Raw genomic sequence first — 23,843 nt, forward strand, 5'->3', positions numbered from 1 at the left:
TTTAGTCATGGGGTGGAACATGCATGGAGGTTCAGCCCACATACTGGCACTGTGTGTCTCCACACAGGGTAGTCAGGGGAAGGGATGAGTCTTACGAGTTGCTGAAAATCAAGATTTCTTTTTCCATTAGGGAGTGCCAAGAGGTAGTCAACTTTACCACTTAGGTAACTGTGGAAATATTGCTGTTGTGGACAACCGTGAGGGGAAGTCAAAAAGACTGGAACAAAATTTATGATATTCTGCTTTATAATTTGGTCAACAGAAACACTAACCATTATTTTTTTTTGCTAATTGCCCTGATGTCAGTACATTGCAGCATTGTATGAATTAATTTTGTCATATCTCCATACTAAATATCATGATTTGCCTTTATTATCTTATGTGAAGCTAGACACACACTGTGACCTCATTTGGACTCTGATTATGGACACTGATTCTAAATAACGCTGAATCAATTCAGTGGAATTTGAAATCCCTGCCACTTCTTATGATTCTGAGTTTGAATTCTATAAATGAGATGAAATAGCTAACACTTTTTTTTTTTAAGGAGGAAGAATTTATTATGGGGCTCAGAGGTCTTAGTCCATAGACTGCTCATTCCATTCCTTGGAGCCTGAGGTAAGGAAGAACATTATGGCTGAAGTGTGTGGCAGAGCAAAGCTACCACCTATCTTTAAGTATAATGAAGAAGTTATTTTTTGAAGATAACAACCTGAATTATTTGATTGGCTATGTAACCGATTTTCTGTCTTACATTTAATTTCCTTGGGCTTTGTTAAAGTTATGAATGATGAAGTAATGTCTTCTCAAAATAACACACTTGCATTTTCATAGGTTTCTACAATTTCTTTCAAAAGAATTATCTCAAGTAATGGAAGAAACCAGCAGGTTGGAATGTAGAATATTGTTAAGCAAAGGCCTTGCAGTGACCTTCAAAGTGTTCCATTGGTTGTTAGCTAGCCCTCTAACTCTATGCTTTGTCTATACCATGGTCATACTTGAATTTCATCAATACACTAAGCTGCCATCAGGTGGAATCATGTCAGGCTGCACACATTTAATATTTATCTATCTTCATTGATACATACTTTAAGCTTTTTTCTTACCTCATTAGCACACAGAGCTTATAACCTAAAATTTTCACAAAAACCTGTTTTGCCATGGCAAATGATTAGTGCAATCTACCTGCATATCTCAAATAATTTAATGTTTCACTTAAGAAAGAATACATGATTCTATGAAGAGATAAGAAATTGTGTTTGGGGAGTGTAATTAAAAATTTATAAATCATTTTGTTTAAAAAAAACTTACTTTACAGTGGTATTTATTCACAATGGGTTTTCGAAAATTTCAAGATTTTCTAGTAATGTACATGAATTTGTAAATAAGAAAACATTATTTTACTTAATTATGAACTTTATAGGTAGCATGACTATATAACTTGTCTAAACTTAGAGAATGATGTTAAGAGTAAAAGTAGATGTCATTAGTATTTATATTGACCTGACAGACATATAATGGGATTATCCCAGGCAATAAGAAAAAATGAATGACTCAACAAAATTTCTTGTATTTCAATATTGATTTTGTCTTGAACAAGTTGTAGTTTTTCTGTTCAAGAAATACTCCTGCACTCTAAGAAAACAGATAACCAAGTTGGGCAAAGCTTATAACAAGGTCTATAGGACAGAAGTGAAGTGAAGTAAAATAACTACTCAGCTCAAAAAGAAAGTAATTCCATTTAAAATAATTGAGACTCAAGAAAAATATGACTGAAAGTTCAAAATCAGAAAAAGCACTGATAAAGTTAACTTCATGTTTCCCTAGGCCCTAATTTATCAAGATTAGAAGATATTCCATTACACTTCAAAAGGTCTTTTTGAGAAAAATATATTAACAACCATTTTATGTAGTGAGTAGAAAATTTCTGGAACTCAATAATTTTAAGTATGACAGACTAAAAATATAGAAAGAATCTAAATCCTTAGACGTATGCTTTAGTGACAGCTGCATTAATGTTTCTTGCCCTTGACTATAAATGTCTTAAAGACAGAGGTCACAAAGCATGAAAAATACTAAATGCTTAATGGATAAATAATAGGTATTAGTTGCTCACAAATGATGCTGGAATATGTAGCAGATATTTTTAAGGCTATTCTGGGTGGTAATTCTTCCTGTACAGTGTCTATGATGCTTCTACTGGGCAGCACTAAATTCTAAATTCTATTATCCTGCTCAGAATGAGGATCTTTTTTTTTTTTTTTTAATAAAATCACACCCTGTCCAGGCATGGTAATCCACACCTGTAATCCCACTGACTCTAGAAAGGAGGATGGCTAGTTCAAAACCAGCCTTAGCAGTGGCCTCCAGAAAGGAGGATTACTAGTTCAAAACCAGCCTCGGCAATAGCACTGCATTAAGCAACTCAGTAAGACCCTATCTGTAAAAAAAATACTAAAATAGGGCTGGGGATGTGGCTCAGTGGTCGAGTGTCCCTGAGTTCAGTCCCTGGTACCCAAACTAAAACAACAACAAAAATACCCTAAGAAATTTAAAATCCTCTTCTTCATGGTAATAGAAATTAAAAAAATTTTTTAAAGATAGAAGAGAGAGAGAGAGAGACACATACACACACAACATCTTTATTTTATTTTTATGTGGTGCTGAGGATTGAACCCAGCGCCCTGCGCATGCCAGGAGAGCGCGTTACCACTTGAGCCATATCCCCAGCCCAGGTAATAGAAATTAGACACATTTTCTCTATCTTCAGCGGGTTTGACAGGAAAAGCATGTCCTAACAAATGTTTATGATCCAGAATCTGAGCTGTTTTACAGAATAGCAGCCTCACCTGCTGTCTTTGGTTTTCGGGCAGAAACCAGAGTGGAGTACCAGAGTCCCCAAGGCTGGGCCAGGCTAGTGCCATTAGTGTGAGCACTAACATTGGGGCCAATGTCACTTTGTAAAATGCCCACTCTACCCTCTGCGGATGGATAATGTCCAAGAGTCATCCTCTCTCTGAACCTCATTGAGCTTCCTCCTCTAGAACAGGGGTGACAACGGTGCCAACCTCCTAGGATTGCTGACGGACCCCATGGGCCTCATATGCATAAACCCATTTAGAAGTGGGTCTGGTACATTGTGGCAAAAATGGTGCATCTGCTAGACTGAATTAGACCAACATATAGTCCGTGCTTTTATAATTATGTCCAAATGGATTCTACTGTCCTGTAGAACTAAAAGGAACCAATAAGAAAAAGTGAATGTTTAGTTGGTGTCGATGTATGTGTGAATAGTGGTTAAAGCATTTCGGATATGGGTCCCTTACTTGCTTGGGTCATTTATTCAAATGAATTCTCTAGTCAGGTTTTCTCTTTTTATAAACAGGTTTTTTAAAAGGGGTAAACTAAACCATGGTTTGAAGTGATGAAATGAATTCTCCTAGAGCCATCTTTATTTCTCTGCTGCACAGATGGCTGAGTGAAATCTGTCGATTGCACCTTTCTTTGGCGCATTAAGGTGGCATGGGCAGCAGCTTCCTGGGATTGAGTAGGAGCAGGTTTTGATTGACAGGTCTCACCAGCACACCCGACTGTGAAGCCAGATAAGGAGCCCACTGGGAGAAAACGCCAGGGAAGGCAAGGTTGCCATGACACAGTCCAGCCCTATGTGACAGATGTCCCTTTATATGAAAGAGGTGGGAAATCAGCTTCGGCAAAAGGAAAGGGGAGAATAGCAATATGATCCTGATTACTAGTGACGTTTAATTGCAATTAGATTTTTAACAACAAAAACGATAAAACTCGTCAGTCTCTTGCATATAAAACCACCTACGCTTGGGGACATTTTAGTGCTCATTCTTCCTACAATGGCATAATACCAGGTTCATTATATTTGCAGGCTATTGAAAGGAATTAATGACCTAGTGAGGGAGCTCTGCTGACTTTGGACTTAGAAGTCACATGCACTTGCACTCAGCCACATAAATTATTCCCTGGGAGTAATCTTTAGTGAGTTGCTAGGAGATGACCAGTTTGTGTTTTCTTTTGGTTATAGGGCATAACCGCCCCACTGTCAAAATGCCAAAAGAAAAAAAAAGTAGTGATTGATTAACATATTTTTTTTCTGTTATTTGTAGTGAGATATTAGAATTCAGACTGTTTTGCACAATAGGAGACTAAGGGAACTGTGGATATCTCCCTAGTAGAATTATAAGAACAGTTATCTGAGGAAGGCCATATTCTCCAATAATGGTCCAGTGTTCAACATGTATTATTTACTTAATCAAAATGAATCATATATGTTATTCATTTCTTAAAATAATAGTATTATGAGCAGGTATGATGGGTGACTTATGGTTTAAAACAGGGGCTTACTCATAGATGTAGATATACAAGGGTCAAAGAGATAAAGTGCCATGAACTGAGGAATGTAATTAGCTCAACTCTTTGGATTGAGTTAAAATAAAAAAAGAGAGAAGACTGTGATCCTTTGGGCCCCAAGATTAAGGCTCAGTTCATTACAGCACACTTTCCCAGTTAAGAGAGTATAATTCTTTTTCTGTGACAGCCAATATAGGGCAGAGATTAAAAGTGACAACCTGAGTTTCTATCCTAATTTACTACTTACTAGCTACCTAACTTGGAGTGAATCACTTCTATGCTATTTTTCAGTTTCCACAATTATAAATAGGATAGGTTCAATGGGGGGATGGACTAAAATAATATATGTCATAGAAAAGTACCTGTCACAAGAATGAGTAAGGGAACATAAACTGTCATTTTCACTATGATTTTTAGCATTATTAGCATTGTTTTATTATACCTTGAGTATAGCTCAACAGCACCAAAGAGTTTAAGGATACATCATTTGAAACTTCAAAGAATTAGAGAGACTTTGGTTTTGCAAATTTAGATAAATGGGATAAGTTAACCCAATTAGGAAAAGTTCATAGAATCAAGGGGAAAAGTGAAAAAGGTTTTCCTACCTCTCTAGTCTTATTAGTTGTTGATTATCACTTTATCTTGGTGACAGATACACCCTTGCTGTATATGTGCAGGATTCCTAAAGATAGGTACTTACTGCATATGTGCTCTGCACAAGAAGCCCTATGTTTATTCCACCTAAAAGTCTCATGTAGTCCTGAGCATCAAGCAAGAGAAGGTGCATTACTCTGGAAGTTGTGGGTTCCATATTATAGTAGTTAACTGGATGGGCGTCTAGTTCTCTTTCTACCTTTGTGTACATATGCTTCTTTATTTGCCAAATGAGAGTCAGGCATTTAGACAATGCTTTCCTACTCTCTACATTTTCATAATTTTATAATCTTCTTTGTAAGAACAGTGTGTGCTATAATTTCCTTTGCAAGTTAGCTCTAAGCAAACCTATCATGTGCAAACCCAGCTATAAATCAGAAATAGATGATTTTCTTTTGCTCTACAAATGAGTTATAGGATTGTCAGATTTCATTAAACAGCAAGTTTGCCCAATGACTCTCAAATGCAAACTGGTTTTTGAAAAATTATCTTTCCTGTTGTCTATTGTGTAAAGAAAGATAAATGATAAAGTTATTAAATTATGCATTTAAAAAAATTACTGTGTATGCATACCCATGCTTATAAGCAACACAGTTCACAACAGCCAAACTATGAAAGCAGCTTAGGTATCCATCAATGAATACATGATGGAGTTTTATTCAGTCATAAAGAAAAACTGAATTATGTCATTTGCAGGAAAATGGATGGAACTTGAGAACACTATCTTAAGTAAAATAAGCCATAGACTTAGAATGTCAAGGGTCATATGTTTTCTCTCACATGTGGAAGTTACAGAAGAAAAAGAAAAAGAAAGGTGAGAGGGTTTCATAAAAATTGAAGGGGGACCAGTAGAATAAATGAAAGAAACAAGGCAGGGGGAAGGGAATGGAAAGGGGAAATACTGGGGAATGATATTGGCCAAATTACAATGTTATATTGTGCAGGTATATGAATATATAACAACAGACCACACCATTATGTACAATTACAATGCACCATTGAAAAATGAGGAAAAATTACTCCGGCAAACCATTATCTTAGAGGTTACCTAGAGAACTGAAAAGGAAAATTCATACTTTCTGGTTTGGATAAGGAGCAAATAACAAGTTGCTCTTAAATAAGGCAAGAAAGCCTTTTGAAGAATGAGGCAAATAGACCTGCCAGTGTTATTTCTATAGAGACTCCTACACTGGTGTTAACTGTACAATGTAATTAATTATTAAATATGATCCAAGTAAGAGCAGTCTATACTAACACAATTTAGCTTATTTTTTTCCTCACTGGCTTTTGGTGATAGATAGAGTAACACTTATAAGGATCAGTTTCTGCAACTCAATCCCTCAGCCTACTTTTTTAGTGTAAATAAACTGAAAAAGGGAGAAAAAGGCAAAAGGATAAAGTGCCATGTTTCAAGAACATTTGTCTTGATATTTTGGTGACAAGCTTAATCAAATTAATTATATTTGGCTCTGACTAGCTTAGCATAAGGTGTTAGTTTTTAGTTGTAAATGAGTAGCACTTGACAAGGTGAGAAATCTTCTTCAACTGTAGGAAGCATCCAAGATACATTTCTAATCTACATTTTTGAAAACAAAAGCCCTAGTAATATGCAATTAGATATATTTTCTCATCTATAGCTAGGTTCTGCAGTAGGGGACTATAGCACGGTTCCTGTCACCAACAGAGAGAGTTAATAGTCTCCACATTCCTAATCTTTCCTTCTTACCTTATTAAAAGACGTTTTAGCTAGGCACATGGCTTTATCCAGGCTAAGATTACATTTATCAGTTTACATTATTTTGGGGCCAAATTTTAGCCAGTGGACATGAGAGGAAATGGTGTGCATCTTCCACAAGGCTGTGACCTAAAAGTGAAGGGGATGCTCCCTCCCTCCCTTTCCTCCTTTCTGCTAGCTGGAATGTAGGGCTGATGTTAGGATCTGGAGGAGGATCTTGATCAAAGACCAAGAAAGGGTTGACAGCTGAGGAAGGCAGAATAATAAACAGAAAGAACGCAGGTCCCCAATAATTGCAAACCTTTCCTACTAGCTCCACACTATCAATTTCCACTTCCATACAAGTAGGCAATAAAGAGCTCTCTTGTTTAAGCCTCTATCACTGTGGATCCCTGTACCAGCAACTGAGTTTTACCCCAATGAGTGCAATACCACAGTTGGAATTCAGAAAAGTATAACAGTCCCATTAAATTTATATGCCTAGTTATAAAGTGAAAGTCTCCAATTTTCTACTTAATTTCATTTTCCTTCTGTCACAGGTTGAATGACATGTTGGCTATTAAACATATTCCTGGTGGCACTAGAACTCAATAGATGATGCATGCAATTGCTTTCAAGTGCTAGGTCATTTTACTTGCACCTCATTCAAGTATCTTATTTTGCCTCTCTCTCTTTCCTTCCCTCCTCCCCACTTGCCTCATGAAGTCCATTAGATAGACCATAAGTTACCTGAGGACAAGACCATGTTTCACTATTTTCTATTCCATAATTAACACTGAATGCCAGAAAGGAGCAATTTGAAAATGAGTGGCCAAATTAAACACAAAATTTAATTTCCAAGTTTCCATGTAGATACTATTGATCTCTATCAAAACAACATATTCAAAGAGATGTTTTAATGGCATTTTAAGTGACTCAATACCCAAGTAACAGCCATAGGCACAAGAAACAGTGACATGATATATTTAGTTATATGGTAGTTTTGAACCCTTAAAATCTTTAAGTATAAAGCACCTCAAACCTAATATTTTATTCCATTATTGATTATTTTTAGCTTTCTATATTTCATGGTTATTTTGTCTTGCCAGTCTTTTATGATTTCTTGACTCTCTTAGTGGATGCTGTTTGTTCACACATAATGTAAACTTTTTTTTTTTTTTTTGCAACTAGGAGGATTTCTGCAGCCTGGGTACATGGCTTATCCAGGTTAAGATTACATTTATCAGTTTACATTATGATGAAACAAATTGTAATTTACCCTGCACATCATGCATTATGTACATAATGCATCATCTTTCCAGTGATGAAATGCGGACAAGCTTAAGGTTGCTACACACTTTCTGAAAAAAGAAGAAAACTTTAGAAAATATTTTAGCAATGAAAATGGGGAAAAAAAGCAATAATCTTCCATACATCTAAACTATCTACCTGGAAACCAGTGTTTCACTTCATTCATATGTTATGGAGCTGCACTGGCTGCTGGTGAATACTTTGTTCATTATTTTTTGATTTTGAGGTCTTGAGAAGCACTTACTAAATTTGTTAAAAATTGGCTCTTTTGAGATATACATGACAGAAGAGTATATTTTGACATATTATACATACATGGGATACAACTTTTTCTAATTAGGATCCCATTCATGTAATTGTACATGAAGCAAAGTTTCACTGGTCATGTATTCATATATGAGCATAGGAAAGTTCTGTCCAATTCATTCTACTGGCTTTCCTATTCCTATCTCACTTACTTACTAAATTTTTTGAGAGATATATGTGCTCTCATCTGAAAGAATAAATCATGTATTTTTCACAGTGGTGGTGTTGATAATCCATCCCTTGAAGTGAGAAGGCAATGTCCCAGGGCCTTATGGGCTTAGATTCTAGCCATGGCAGGGACATGCTAGACACATGGCTAGACACGTCGCTTTGTCTCCCTGGGCTTCAGTCTTGAAGTGGGAATGATCCTAAAGTGTTTGATCTGCTTACTTCATGGGGGTGTTTAGAAGATTATGTGAGACAAAGTATGACTATGACGACTGTGGCAATGTATAACTTCCACCAAACCCAAATAACAATGAAAGCTAACTTCCCGTTTCCTTTTATGCCCCTGCTCTCTAACACAGTTGGATACAAAGGATTGATCTGTTATCTATTTGGAGACAAGATCACCATGGTGATTAGATAGATCTGTGCCCTAACTTCCTGGAAGAATAACTGAACAGGTAGCAGGGAGCTCTTTGAAGCTTGGGTAAGCAAACTTTTTGAAGTAGTCAGTGAAAGTCTTACCCCTCCCCTCCTTTTTGTCGCTTTCAATTGGAATTTTGATCCAGATATGAAATACAAATAGGGTTGGAAACCAAACATGATGAAAAAAGAAAAAGAAATTCTTTTAGCATGACCGGAGATGAACCCTAGACCACATTTTCAAAGAAGCCAAATATTTTCCTGTAAAGTGGAAGAAGAAAATACCCAGATTTTTCTGCATAGTAATATGGTTTCTGTTTTAATATGCAATAGAAACAAGGGGAAAGCAAAAACCATTTAGGGGACTAAATAAATCACTTGAGGCATGGCACTGTATCGGAAAACTGAGATTTTCCTCTTAGAAATCATAGACTTTTGTTCCATGTAATTAGGCCCTGTGTTGCTTAACTTCCAGATAATTTAGAGAAAATCATCCTGTGAGATTATAACTTTTCTCCAAAACAACCTTTGCAATGTGTAGCAAAATATAGAAAGGAAACAAAAATGGGAAGTTTTTAGATCTTAGCCAACACAATCATTTAAGCTCCCAGTCCTTATATACATGCACAATATTAATGTGCCTTAATGAATCTTGAGTTCTGTAAGAGATGTGAGAAAAGCAGTGTGCTTCAGAGCTGTCTGCAAAGTCAACAAAAACAAGATCTTGGTATGTCATGGGCACAGGCAGAGTGAGGATGTAGCTATGATGATTATGTTTGCTATCAGGGATGTATGTTACTTTCTGAGTTTTATTTAAATAATATGAAAAACACCCATGAAGCCCTAATAAGACAGTGTTTAATTCTCTGGATCTCAAAAAGATCCTTCAACCCTAATTAGCTATGAGAAATTACATGTATTTGGAATTCATGTGAATATTTAACTGAAAGGTGACATTGTTTGGAAAACTGCTTTTGCACTGATGAACTGTGTTCTAACAAAGCAGCTATATCATCTTTTCTGGGTATTTTTAAAGGCAAAATGGTGCTGCACAATGAATCTGTATCTTGCATCTGATTGGTGATTAAAAATAATCAGGAATGGATCTTCAGTGATTCTGGGATAGAATTTCAAAATGATTGTTGGAAGAATAGGGCTGAGAGAGACTAGAGGGTCCTCTGCCTTTATCCTTACACTCCAGCCTGAGAGCTTTGTCAACATTGACAATGCTATTGATACTAAATTGTCTGATAACTAGAACATGAGGTTTTTCTTTTCTTTTTTCCTTCTTTTTTTTTTTTTTGTACCAGGGATTGAACCCAGGGCGTTTAAGGATGTGACCACTGAGTCACATCCCAAGCCCTTTTTATTTTTTATTTTGAGACAGAGTCTCACTAATTTGCTTAGGGCCTCAATAAGTTGCTGAGACTGGCTTTGAAATGGAGATTATCCTGCCTCAGCCTCCAGAGTCTCTGGGATTACAGGTGTGCATCACTGCACCTGGCTGAGCTTTTCATAATAGTTTTTCCTCTAAGGAGATCCAAAATTCTACCCAATGTGCCCAGAAAATAACCAGTTATTAAAGTTCAGTAAAATTTTGTTTTGTTTAATAGTGGAAGCGGCTCAGACTTGAATTCATATCATCACAGTGGGAAGAAGGAAAACATCTGAGAAATTAATAAACCCCAGAGCTATTAAAGGTGTATGCATGTTGGGGCTGGAGTTGTAGCTCAGTGATACAGCACTTGTCTCGCAAGTGTGAGGCACTGGGCTTGATCCTAGAACCACATAAAAACAAATAAAGGCATTGAGTCCATATACAACTAAAAAAAAATTAAAGAAAGGTATATGCATGTTGGGCACTACTTTGGCCACAGAGCCAAGGATCTGAAATAACATAAATGCCTTCCTGTTAGCTGCATAATAGCAATTTAACTGGAAACCCAGAGACAAGAACTCTTCTGCGCTCTTTCTCTCAAGAAATTTGAAAACCATCTTATATTTTTGGAGAATAAGCGCCAATTTAGTGTGTATTGCAGATTGCATAAAATAGTGTATGTTTTAATAAGTTTAAATCTTTGCAACATCCATTAACAGAGCAATTTATTTCCATGAGGATTATGAGAAAATAACTGAAGCTTTAAAGGAAGTCAAGAGAAAAAAAATTGTTTAATGTACACCAGGAGGAGTATGTTCAAATAGAAAGATCAGAGACATGGATTTGCTTCAAAACAGTGCTCTTAGTCTTATTCTATTCATTTCCTTAGAATAATTTCTCATAGTTGTTAACACATACAGACTTTGGGGGTTTGAGATAAAAGGCACCTCACACGCACACTGGAAACATTAAAGGTTTTTGGGGTTTTGTAATTGCTTCTTTAACAAGCATGTATCTTTCCAGTTCAACTCTCTCTAGAGAGTCAAGGGGAAGAAAAAGGTGGAGTTCATAGTCACAGAGTAAGAAGTTGACTTTGTTTCATTGAATGTCAAGGTCCTGAGTTCATCAAAAAACACAGGAGAACAGCTCCAGTATATTAATCCATGGATTCCAGCAGCATTGTAGCTACCTATTTTTGATCACTGTGCTTACTTTAAACTTTTTTTTGGTATGCCATGTACACAAAGGATAGCCTGGTACCAAAAAGTAACAATTATGGGTGTTTTCAGTGTCTACTTGTTAGCCCCTGGTACTTCAGGACCCCTCATTCTTCTCTTCTGTATGCCAGTGTCTGTATACTGGACAGCAGGAAGGTTTCAAGAGCATGATGAATCAACCTTTCTTTATTTAAACTTCCAAGCTGAGTTTCCAATCGAGGAGGCTAGGTATTAAAGAGATCTTGCGTTTCTTAACTACATGTGTAGCCTCTCCTTTTCTTTTAGGTTTTGACTTTTTCTTCTTCTTTCTTTTATTATGGTGCTTGAGTGTATCGAAGGGGAAAATACCATAAATTTAGATCTTAAGCCATGCTAGGACAACTTTTTGCATGTTTTTACCAAGTACTTGGAATATTTTCATTCAGAGAGACTGAAAAAAGACCAAAGGGAGAACTGCTAGTTAGTAGTTTTCTAGCTACCAGAAGGAGCTAGTTATTTTTCAACATCAATTATTTCCTGGAGTGCTATGATATTTGTAGAAATCACCTCCAACATAGTTTCCCAGGGAACTGACAATCAGATGGACAGCTTGCCTTTGACAGACAACTCAGGGGAGTGAACCTAACTCAAATTTCCTTTCTTTCCTGTTATTTATACTGTTGCCAGAGAGTTCTTCCTAAAACCTAGCCAAATGGTATCACTATTTTCCTTCTGAGGGCTCTCTGCTGTCCAAAAGGTCAATTTCTAACAATTTACCATAACCTCAAGTTCATCTCATGATCTGTCTCCCTTCTCCTCTTTCAGTCTCATCTTCCACCACTTCCCTCAATTTCGCCATATCTCTCTGCTCATCTTGAAATCACCATGGACTTTCATGCTGTTTCTCACAAATATGGATTAGAATTGCTTGAACCTTTTAATTTAACCCAAATCCTATCCATTTTTCAAGACTTTCCTCCCCATGAATTAATTGCTGTAAATATTTGTGTCCTCAGAAACACTTTTGAGCAGTACTAGATGACTGCTTCTCCTTCATGTCTACTCTCACCACGATTTCTGACAGATTAAGGATAATTTCTTTTTCACCATTGATCTCTCACTGTGTAACCAATTCAGTATCTTGCCCATCTTGTGAGATGGATCATATATAAGCGTGTGTAGATGGTTTATATTTTAACAAAGAGCCTTTTTAAAGCAACCACAGTAAATCGTTGACTAGTTCCATAAAAAGGTTTGTATCTATTTTTGAACACTTTTTCTGTTAATATTTACATTGAACTTCAGCCTTTTGTGGGTCAACAGTTACAAGCCATCCTAGACTACAAAGGGATGAGAATACCCTGCAGAAAAAAAAAAATGCCCTTTTCAGATGTTTGAGTTTGGAATCATTATCAGAGGTGTTGAATATTCTAGATGCTTATCTGTGTTCAAAGGGAAGCAGCAGTTGACAAAGCTTCTGACTGTGGGCTTTCTGGCACCTACCACGCAGGACCCTCTGGTCTACATAGCATCTAAAAATTCCAGCAGAATTTCCTTCAGAAAATTACTTCATCTCTTAGAGTCTCCATTGCCTCACCTATGAACTTTGGAATTGCAACTTTGTGTGCTAACGAAGCAGACCAGGTACCCCCACCCAAAAGACCCTTGCCATAATTAAGCTTCTCCTCTTGTCAGATCAGCAGAATGTCTGCAGAGTTACAGTGATTGGTTGTTTCCTCTTTCTTGTAAATGCCAGGTTTGTATACAAGAGGTGTGACAGAGTTAGTCTGCAAGCATGTTGTAAAAAAAAAAAGAAAAGATATTATCTCTGTTTTCTTGGTAAAAACTTGTGAAACCTCTCTGGTCTAGAGGATGGAACAAAAAGCACTTGTCATGTGAAACTCCAATCTCCCCCACCCCCAACTGGGTAAAAGTTCAAAAAATTTCCAAAATCTTGGTTCAGAGGAAGAATTCTTAGGCGAGAGTCACCTTTGAACCCTGCAGTCAATAAACCTACTTCCTGAAAATTCCTGGGTGTCCAACCTCCTCTGTCCTTCTTCACTAAGGGTCCCTAAGATGTGATTAGTCAAAATTCTAACTTAGTGCTTAGACATAGGCATTGACCGAATTATTAGCTATTATTGTTTATTATTGTTGTCTTTATCATTCCTTTTGCCGCTGTTTATATAGTTCTTACTAAACCTGCTGTTAGTTGCAGGCATATCATTTTTGTTATTTTAATTTGTTCTATCAAATAAATTATCCTTAACAATCTTTCAATTGGTTTGCCTGTCCCTAGTCCTCCCCTCTCACTCTCTCTCTTTCTCAATCTCTTTTAATTTCAAGCTGCGTTGGTAAGGTTAACATTTTGAAAACGGACAGTGACTTCACATTATCTATTAATAAATTTCAAACCCAACCCAGAACAGTAAGGTCCTGACCTAATTTTTAAGACATGATCCCCTACTTCCCTTCTCATATTCTGTTCTTTAGGGCTATTTGCTGCTCTTTATAACACACATTTTCACCTTCATTTGAGTTTAATCTGCACATCTTAACTGAATACCTACCTGTTCAAGACATCGTTCTGGATCTTGAGGGTGTCAAGTTCATACAGACAAGTCCCTGTCCTTCAGGATCAAATGATTGGTGTGGAAATACAGCTATAATTTTGAGTCTTTTGTGAGATGTCTTTCCCATTGGGATCGCTCCTAATTATTCTTAAAATTGCACACATTCTTAGAAGTTTATTTCAAAGTATTCCCCTTAAGTTTCCCTTTTTAATTAACAATAACATAGTTCCTCATCTGTACCACTTCATCTTGTCTTTCTTTATGATATTTGTGTTTATGGGTCCTTGAGCATAGGTCGATGTTTTATTTACTCGACATTAAATGTACAAATGCTTTACACTTTCATGGCCCATTTTTTAAAAAGACCCATCTCCCAAAGACTACATAGTTTACTTGGTATGAACTATATTTACTTTACCTGAACACATGATAATTTCAGAAACCACATTTAAGGCTATATATTACTTGACTTAGATTGAATGAATAAGGCGATTGCTTATTTTCTTGAAGTTCTTAAACTGTTTATTCTATAAGTATTAATATATTAGAAATTATGGAAACAGAAGCAGGAAAAAATAGGAAGACATAAATATAGTATGGGAGCCTGGACACAGATAAGGCATTTCAGAAATAGAAGGGGTAGAAATGTGACTGAGAGGAGGGTTTGTTTTTAGCACATTTGGACATGCATCCTTAAATATGAGACACATTTCTGGAGAGAACATTGGGTCCTGTGGGTAAAGTATTAGGTTGCCTCATTTTATATTTACTTGAGGCTATTATAGAGAACCAGCAAGAGGGAAAGCAAAACGTAGTGAATTTGGTTTCAGAGATGGTAAGCACGTTTTTGACAGATTAGGAGCCCAGAACAGATGCCTCCACAGAAGCTGCAGCATCTGGAAGCATGCGCGCCCATCACTTCACACTGCTTGGCATCGTTTCCATGGTTACCGGATGACTCACTCACTTCAGTCAGCCCTGAAGGGATCTAAATAGCTTCAGCAAAGCAAATCTCATTCTCTCTGGAAAGTGGGCAGATTATTAAGGAATGTCCACAGTTTGCATTGATGATCCTATTGCTGATGTGATCACAGCAAAAGCTAGCCAAATAGGTGGAGAGTCAACGTACTTTGTTAATGATTTACCATTAAAGTAATAATTAAAGTAATGATCACATAGAAGTAGAAGTTAGGAAGACTTTAATAAGTTCTGCAATTGGCTTTTTACTATACTCTTACGTAGGTCACTTACAGTGAGCAAATCTCACTTGGTTATCTCAATGTTTTTGATTGTTTTGAAATTCATGAAAAATTAACAATGTTGTTGCCAGATTATCAAATTAAGCATTTCATCATTTCATCAGATTGTGTCTACAATTAAAAAGAAAACCCAAAAGCCAGGCGTGGTGGCCCATGCCTGTAATTGAAGGATTTGGGAGGCTGAGACAGGAGGGTCACAAGTTTGAGACCAGCTTCAGCAACCTAGTGAGACCCTGTCTCAAAATTAAAAAATAGAAAGAGCTTGGGATATGGCTCAGTGATTGAGTACCCCTAGCTTCAATCCCTAGTTACAAAAACAAACAAACAAAAACAAAACAACCCAAAGAGATCAACTTTTCATTTCAACAAACTTCCTTAAATGAATATGCTTATCTTAGGAAATAAGCCTTATTTATCAAGGTTATTAAATAACTACGTAATAGTAAAATATGATCTCCAAAAATGCCTCAGGATTAGTCTTATTTTATTTTGATAAAATCACATTGCTAGACATTTTAACATAAAATAGGATAAATAATTTGTTCAGAAAAAATAATTAAACCACAGAAAGACAATCTTAAATCACCATTTTGAATTATTGGTTGATGTTTATCTCTGAATCTGCTCTGGACAGGTGTTTTCTTTCTTTCTTTTTTTCTTTCTTTCTTTCTTTCTTTCTTTCTTTCTTTCTTTCTTTCTTTCTTTCTTTCTTTCTTTCTGTGATAACTAACATGTGGGAATGACTGACTTTTTTTTGGAGGGGTGGGTGGGTACTAGGGATTGAACTCAAGGGTATTCAACCACTGAGCCACATCCCCAGCCCTTTTTATTTTTTATCTTGGACAGAGTCTAGCTAATTTGCTTAGGGCCTTGCTGAGTTGCTGAAGCTGGCTATAAACTTGTGATCCTCCTGCCTCAGCCTCATGAGCCACTGGGATTACAGGGATATATCACAGTCCCCAGATGGAAAGACTGACTTTTTTTTTTTTTTAAGAATTTAACCTTTATTTATTTGTTATTGTGTATTTGTTTTTACGTGATGCTGAGGATTGAACCCAGGGCCTCACTTGTCCTAGGCAGGTGCTCTACCACTGAGCCACAACCCCAGCCCAATGACTGACTTTTAAGAGAAACTAATCCTTGACTAGAGGTCAGATATTGAAAATTACAATATATGTAACCAATTCCTATAGCTAACTTGGTTTTAGTAAATCTATGCAGAATAATTCTTATTATAGAGATTACTAGAGTGTTTACAATAAAAAACTTTTTTTTTTTATTCCACAAAGTGCTTTTTTTTCTAAAAATGGGGGCCTATCCAGTCAGGTGGAGCATAGGATGACAGTTCTCTCTTCTCTTATGGAGACCAATAGGTTTTATGTAATGCCAGTGACTGTGTTTCATAAAAAAGCTTACGGCATCGTGTGTTGGAGAAAACCTGACCAGGAATCGATGACTTCCAGCTCTGATTCTAACATCTACCACCCAGACAGATGTTTTCACCTGCCTGTGGATAGAAAAGGGTGTTTGATTTGCCAGAATAACTCTTCATGGATGAGAATTACTCGAGAACATTTTGCTAGAATCCTGTCTTTGTCATTCTATCAAACTCTGGTAATCTTGATGGATCCCATGCTCTATGAAAAGACTCAATATATTAAGACTTGTTCACTGTCTCAACCATGGATATATAGTGATTGCTAAGATTATTTTTGGTGAAGCAGTGAAACCACAGGACTTCTAAATCTGGTTAGCCAAGTGCCTCCCGCATTCGCCTCCTTATTACAAAACGATGCATGGCAGCACTAATTATTTTAATCAGAGTCCTTCCTAATTCCAAAGTTAATCATGATGATTCCCAAATTAAGAAGACAATAAATTAAGATGAAATGCCATCGACAGGCCTGTGTAATCTCCCAGGTTTCTTAATCAATCAAGCAGTTCATTAAATCATAATGTTTGGGTTGGATTTCAGGGCTCTGGAAGACCAGACACAAACCCCAGCCGTGTGTGCTGTCCACTCTGTGAGGAGGACAAGATGATGACTGTGTCCCTAACACAGTGTCTCTCCAGCATACAAGCTGTGCCGGCTACTGATCAGGAGCCAAATATGAGCTTCCTGAGGGCAGTGGAAGGGGGAATGGAGTGAGCCTTAAAACTTGCCTTCCTCTGCTACGAAACAGGCTGATGATACCTATTTGCCACCAGTTGCGCTGAGGATTACATAACATGAGAAGCCTTCAGCACAGAGAATGCCAGATAAGGAAAATTCTAGAGATGGCAACAGCCCCAGGAAGGCCACACCGCTGATTCATAAAACCGCTCCTCATTTCCCACTCTATTTTCTTATATGGAAAAGCATCAATTCTACTGAGATTAAACAAGGGAAACTCTTGTCAGGTTAAAGCTACTAAAAGCTTCTGACTCTGTGTAGTTAAAAAGAAAGGGAATGTGGCTCTGTCAGTGACTTCCCACCCATCCCTCTGGCTGCTTAGCACATCCCCACTCACTCAGAGGAAGCCCTTGTCAGGGGCTGTAACAGGATTTCCTTCTGAATTTTTTTCCATTTTTTATTTTCTGAATAAGTAAAGAGCAGACAGAACTAGATGCCTTGAGCCTTCTCTGCCTGCCTGTCCTTATGTTAAACTTTTTTATGTTAAATTTGGGCCAGGCATGGTGGTGCACACCTGTAATCCCAGAGGCTCTGGAGGTTGAGGCAGGAGGATTGTGAGTCCAAAGCTAGCTTCAGCAGTGAGGCCCTAAGCAACTCAGTGAAACCCTGTCTCTAAATAAAATATAAAAAAGGGCTGGGGATGTGGCTTGGTGCCTAAGTGCCTCCTGGGTTGAATCCTTGGTACAAAAAAAATTGATTTGGGAAGAACATGCCTCACCATCAGGGTCAACTGATGACCACAGATCTGTAAGTTCTCAGGATCAGTTAATTCAAGAATATGATCCAGTGTCCCATTTGCTTGGACACCTAATTTCCAGACTGTAAAATATGAGGAATAATGTAGGTCGTGCTTTATTACTTTTTCTCTTTTTTCTTTTCACTTGGCTTGATGACTCACATTCCAGATGGTTCTGCTCAGTTTTAGAATTATCATGATCTACTTTGTAGAGAGGGGGGAAAAAATAAGACATTTTGTGTACAGTACAACTTATGTAATTTATTTTTCAGGGAACTGAGAAAACTATAACACCATGTAGGAGAATTTCTGGCTTCTTTAATATTAGAATAATTTTAGTTTCTATCATCGGAGGCGTGATTTACTTAATTCCCTGTGTTGGTAATAAAAATTTACATTTTTCAAAGAATATTTTTAATGATATGGAAAAACATTCCTCAAACAATGAATATTTACAAGCACAAGATATAAACTAGTATAGACAATGTATTTCCCATTTTGTTTTTCCAAAAGGTCAATGTGAGTTTTTTTTTTTTTTTTTAAGAAAAAAATGCCCCCAGATGGTCATTTTATCATCTGGAGGGCAGGTTGAAGTTTTAAAAAATTTAACTTCTTTATTATAGTCTATATTATTAATTTTTTTCCCTTTCATGTCATTCACTGGGTAGAGCTTGAGCTAGGAGCCTGGAGCCCTCACTGTGTGGATCTGGTCCCACCACTGTCACCCAAAGTTACTAAGGACAAATCAACTTCCTTTTCTTCTCTATGAAACATGCCTTCTCCCACTCCCAGGGACACTGCCACATTTTGGATCTTAAATATCCTCCAAAGGCCCATAAGCTAATGACTTGAAAGCCAGCCTGTGGTGCTACCGGGAGGAAGTAGGACTTTTAGAAGGTGGGGCCTAATGGAAGGAAGTTACGTCATGGGGGGGGGGGCATGTCCTTTGGGCGTGTCCTTTAGGGGGATATTGGGATTCCGACCTTGTCTTGCCTCCTGCTGTTTGCTTCTTGGCTGCCAAGAGATGACAGGGTTCCTTCTGCCCTGTGCTCACTGCCTGATGTTCTTTCTCCCCACACACCCCAAAGCAATAGGGCCAAAAAACCATGGACTGAAAACTCTGAAACTGTGAGATAAAATAAACCTTTTTTCTTTTATATGTTGATTAACTAATGAACTTTGTCACAGTGACAGAAACCTAACACAGACATTATCAGGACAACCAAGAAAATTTACTAAGTCCTATGCTTCAGCACTTTCGAATTTACAAAATAAAGGCAGTAAAAGAATTTAATGAGCTGTTGTAGAATATGGATGACTGGGCTTTTCTGTTGCTGACAAGTGCGGATGGTCAGAGTTCTTGTGTAAACTGCTCTTGGCCTTGGGAGGAAACCCAGGTTGTAACAGGATTGCTACATTTGTTGGTTTGCATTAGGTCATCTCAGAGCAGGAAAATGGGAATATCTCACTTTAGGGCCCTGACCCAAAGATCACACACTCTGGCAGATCCAGGCTTCAAATGCAGCCTACCTCTGGAGCTAGGTACCTACACCTGGCCTGTCGGTGGCTAGGTAAGCATCTATAAGCCATCAAGAAGCCAGACAGAGGCTTTTTCAGGACCTAGTTGTAGATCAATGTTCTGCCATATTTTATGGTTACTGATAAAATGATACATTGATTTTTAAAAAAGTGATGACACATGTTTACTGACCATTCCCACAGAGACCATCAAACAGGGCAATTTTTTTTCTATGATGTAGCAAATGAGTAGCATCACTATTTTGTAGATTTTTCTCATGGTTAAGCATTCATGCTATTTTAATGGCTTAAAAAGGCTTAAAAAAAGTTCAACTAGTTCATTTTAATGCTTTCTTTCATCAATGATACACAGAGCTTCCTTGAGCACACAGTTTCACCCTGACAGATTCAAATACAGAGACTCTAATCCTGCCCACCTAAAATAGGAGGAGCTGGAACTTAGAATAGAACATTCCTCCAAATGGAAAACAGCTCAGATGGTTAATGCAAATGAGGAATTTCAATTGGCTTCAAATGGAGCATAATGCAAAATAACCACCTCACAAATCACTTTCTTTTATATCTACTTACCAAAATATTTATAAAATGTCTTTGCAGTGTCGTACCTAACTAAGCCTCTTGGTGTTTATTTTCTCAGTAGGATTATCTTTGTTTTTATACAAAGCCTGATGTAATAACCAAGGACTGACTTTTAGAAAGTAGTCTCTCATTCTTTCTCTGTCTCTGTCTCTGTTTTCTCTCAACATACTACCAAATCAGTGTATAGATGGGGGACTAAGATATCACACAGATTATTATTGTAGATTATGGATGGTCAGTTCCACAATCTGATGTCTGTGCTCTGGTATTTGACCTTCTTTCTTGAAAAATGTACATGTGAAACTTTGACTTATGACCAAGGAAGTCGAACTTTTCCTTTTGAAAATAATATACAGCAGAAAATGGAAGTCTCAATGGAGACTGGTGACCTCCTGAATCGTTTACATGGGAGTAAATAACTCCAGGGCATTCTGTAGTGCTCCAGTCAGAACAATCTAGGGGCACATCAGGCTTTAGGAAAAACTCATTCCTTTAGAAAATAATTTCAATATAGTATGAGAATAGGAAGATCACTGAAGTGTGAAGAATATCAAAAAAGATTGACCTATTTCAAGGAGAGCCATAGTGCTTAGGAGAAAAGTAAGTTGAAAGCTTATATACATATTCATATAGATATTCTCTAGGGGTTCATGCATTCTCAGGAAGACTAAAGGGACGGGGGGGGGGCGGGGGGGGGGGGGGATAGCTAGGGGAGATTAGTCCTGTGTGTTGGCCTCATTCAGAAATAGCTTGGACCAGTTGGGCCAGTCCTGCTAGGGAGGTCACTCCCTTCTTTGGCATCTGCAAAGCTGGTCAGTTCCACGGATGTGGAAGAGAGTGAGTGTTGAATTTGGGCACTAAAGTTGTTCTTTGAGGTTGCAATAGATACTTTGGAGCTATTTCCTGCTAGGAGATGACCCAGATCTTTAATTGTGGCTGTTGTGGGGTGAGTTGTGTCCCCAAAAAAGATAGGTTGAAGTCCTAGCCTCCAGTGGCTGCAAAAATGACCTTATTTGGACACAAGATCTTTGCAGAGGAAATTAAAACTGAGATCATACTCTAGTAGGGTGGGTCCTGAATCCAAGGATCAATATCCTCAGAGAGAGAGAGAAGAGATGAGAGGAAACAGTCACACAGAAAGAATATCATGTGGTGATGGAATTGGCCTGAAGATGTCATCATACAAGGAATGTCAAGAATTAAGAATTGCTGGTAACCTCCAGAATCTCCAAAAAGCCAAGGTCAGATTTTCCCTCAGAGGCTTCAGAGGCAATATGGACCTGCAAACACCTTCATTTCAGACTTCCAGACTTCTTTTGTTTCAAGTCTCCAGTTTGCTTTATGTTGTTACAGTGGTGCTAGGAAACTAATAAAGTGGCTAAAGTATGTTCTGTAGCCTCTCTTCCTTTTGTAATCCAAGGATGGATTTGACTTGACCTGAAGGGGTAAGAGAACTAAGTAAATTTGCTTTGGGAGTGGGCAGGTAGATACGGATAGATTCCTCCATGGTGAGTTAGAGGAGCAATATACACCGGTGTCAAATCCAGGCAATACGTGGCCAGAGTGATTTCAGAAAAGAAAACCGAGAAGCCTGGGAGTCAGTAGGAAAGTACCCCGGCAACCCAGTTAGCCCAAGGCAGCCGACAGTGGTCTTTGGAGGGAGGGAGTGAGTGAGGAACTTTCTTCCTTTCTACCTCTGGAGTCCTCAGTAGGGCAGGTGGAGAGCCAGAGAAAATCAACAGAGGTGGCATGGAGGGTCTCCAAATGTGTGTTCATGGCTACAAGCATGTTCTCTGTCTGTCTGTCCCCAGAGAGGTATCAAAGAGCAAGAGGTATCCTCTCTCAGATTGTATGGGAATGGCTGTTCTGAGAGACAATAGGAAGGAAGGAGCTTTAGGACAAGGGTAGGGCTCAATTCTTGGATTCCTCACAATGTTTCTAAGACCCACACAAGCTGGGTGTGGTAGTGCATGCCTATAATCCCAGCGACTTGGAAGTCTGAGGCAGGAGAATCACAAGTTCAAAGCCAGCTTCAGTAACATAGCAAGACCATAAGCAAGTTAGTGAGACCCTGTCTTTAAATATAAAATGAAAAGGGCTGGAGATGTGTCTTGGTGGTTAAGCACCCCTGGGTTCTACAAAAAAAAAAAAAAAGAAAGAAAAGTAAGATCCACACAAGATATTCCATTGTGTGTCAGGGGGATGTATCCCAATGACAGAGCACTTGACTATCATTCTTGAGGCCCTGGCTTCAATTCCCAGCAACACACACACACACACACACACACACACACACACACACACCACATACACACATATACACATACCACACACACACATACACACACATCTGTGCTTTTCCCTACTGCCTCCCTTCCTCTGATGTTTCCATTTACTTTTAAATCACTCAGCTTAAATCATATGTATCTATGCAGAATCTCAAGACAGAAATTTTGCTGGGAATAACATAGGCATGAAGGTCAAGGAAATGTCAGGGTGTGCTCATATTCTTGTTTTCATATTCTTTGGTGCCCACTGTCTTATTTTCTTAACATCACTGAGAGATCTTTTTACCAAAGGACACGCATTAAATATCTTCCTGCCTCATCACTCCCAAGCCCAGGCAGTGGATTTTCCCCATGAGAACAGCGTACCTTCTGAAGAAATGCACCCAGATCGGAATGGTATATGAGTCTGTCCTAGTCTGGCTCTAGAAGAGAAATGTTACAATAAATAGGTGGGTGGGATCTGCTCCATAATCACAAACCCCACCAAAATTAGCAGCGAGAACAAACTAAAAAAACTTAACTTTACCATGATATATATATTTTTTCTTTACTTCCCAGAAAAAAAAAGCCATAAAAAGAAAATCATGCAGACTTATTAGTTTTAGTTTGTTACACACCACAATTAGTTACCATTTGGTAATTAGGTAAAAAAAGGTTAACTAGGGATGTTTTACCCATGGTTATAGGAGGTGGGAGTAAAGCAGACAGTGTGCTTGGCAGCCTCAGAGATGTTCAGCTGATTTATTTTCTCTTTCCTTGGTCCTTACTTAATACAAAATTCTTTTAAGAAAGCTTCGTGGGCAACCAGTGATCAGTATTTTAATAGAATGGAAAAATGCCATGTAACGAGGACCCTATGTTAATAACATACTTCATGCTGGCCATTAACAACTCCTCTTTGCTCTCCCAATCCTTTCCAAGCCAGTGTGGAGTGAGACTGGAGAGGAGAGGGACATAAGGCTAAGAGGGAGACAACTCATCTCTTGCATCTTCAAGTCAGCTTTCCAAAGCACTCTCCTCCTTTCTGCACCAGCACTTGGTGCCGCCATAACTTCCTTCCAACTCAAGTTAATTCATTGTGTGTGGAAGCTCCTCTGTGTCCCTCCTTTGTCAAAAATAATCTTCCTAGATTTTTCTTCTCTCTCTGCCACTCATCTTTCTGTTGCCCA

General features: G+C 38.0%; 1 protein-coding gene across 10 annotated transcripts in view; it reads right to left on the reverse strand.

Annotated features, from left to right (window-relative positions):
- Sorbs2 (sorbin and SH3 domain containing 2) overlaps window positions 1–23,843 on the reverse strand; it is a 202,563-nt gene that overhangs the window by 110,592 nt on the left and 68,128 nt on the right. For all 10 annotated transcript variants that reach the window (XM_058571172.1, XM_058571171.1, XM_058571173.1 and 7 more), the window contains exon 4: window positions 23,041–23,096. The gene's annotated coding sequence lies outside the window, so the exon portion shown is untranslated. The remainder of the gene's footprint in view (window positions 1–23,040; window positions 23,097–23,843) is intronic.

The sequence above is a fragment of the Marmota monax genome, unplaced genomic scaffold, assembly GCF_021218885.2.
Source record: "Marmota monax isolate L192 unplaced genomic scaffold, Marmota_monax_Labrador192_F-V1.1 WCK01_AAM20220418_F8-fsc00345, whole genome shotgun sequence".
In the NCBI taxonomy this organism is placed as follows: Eukaryota; Metazoa; Chordata; class Mammalia; order Rodentia; family Sciuridae; genus Marmota; species Marmota monax.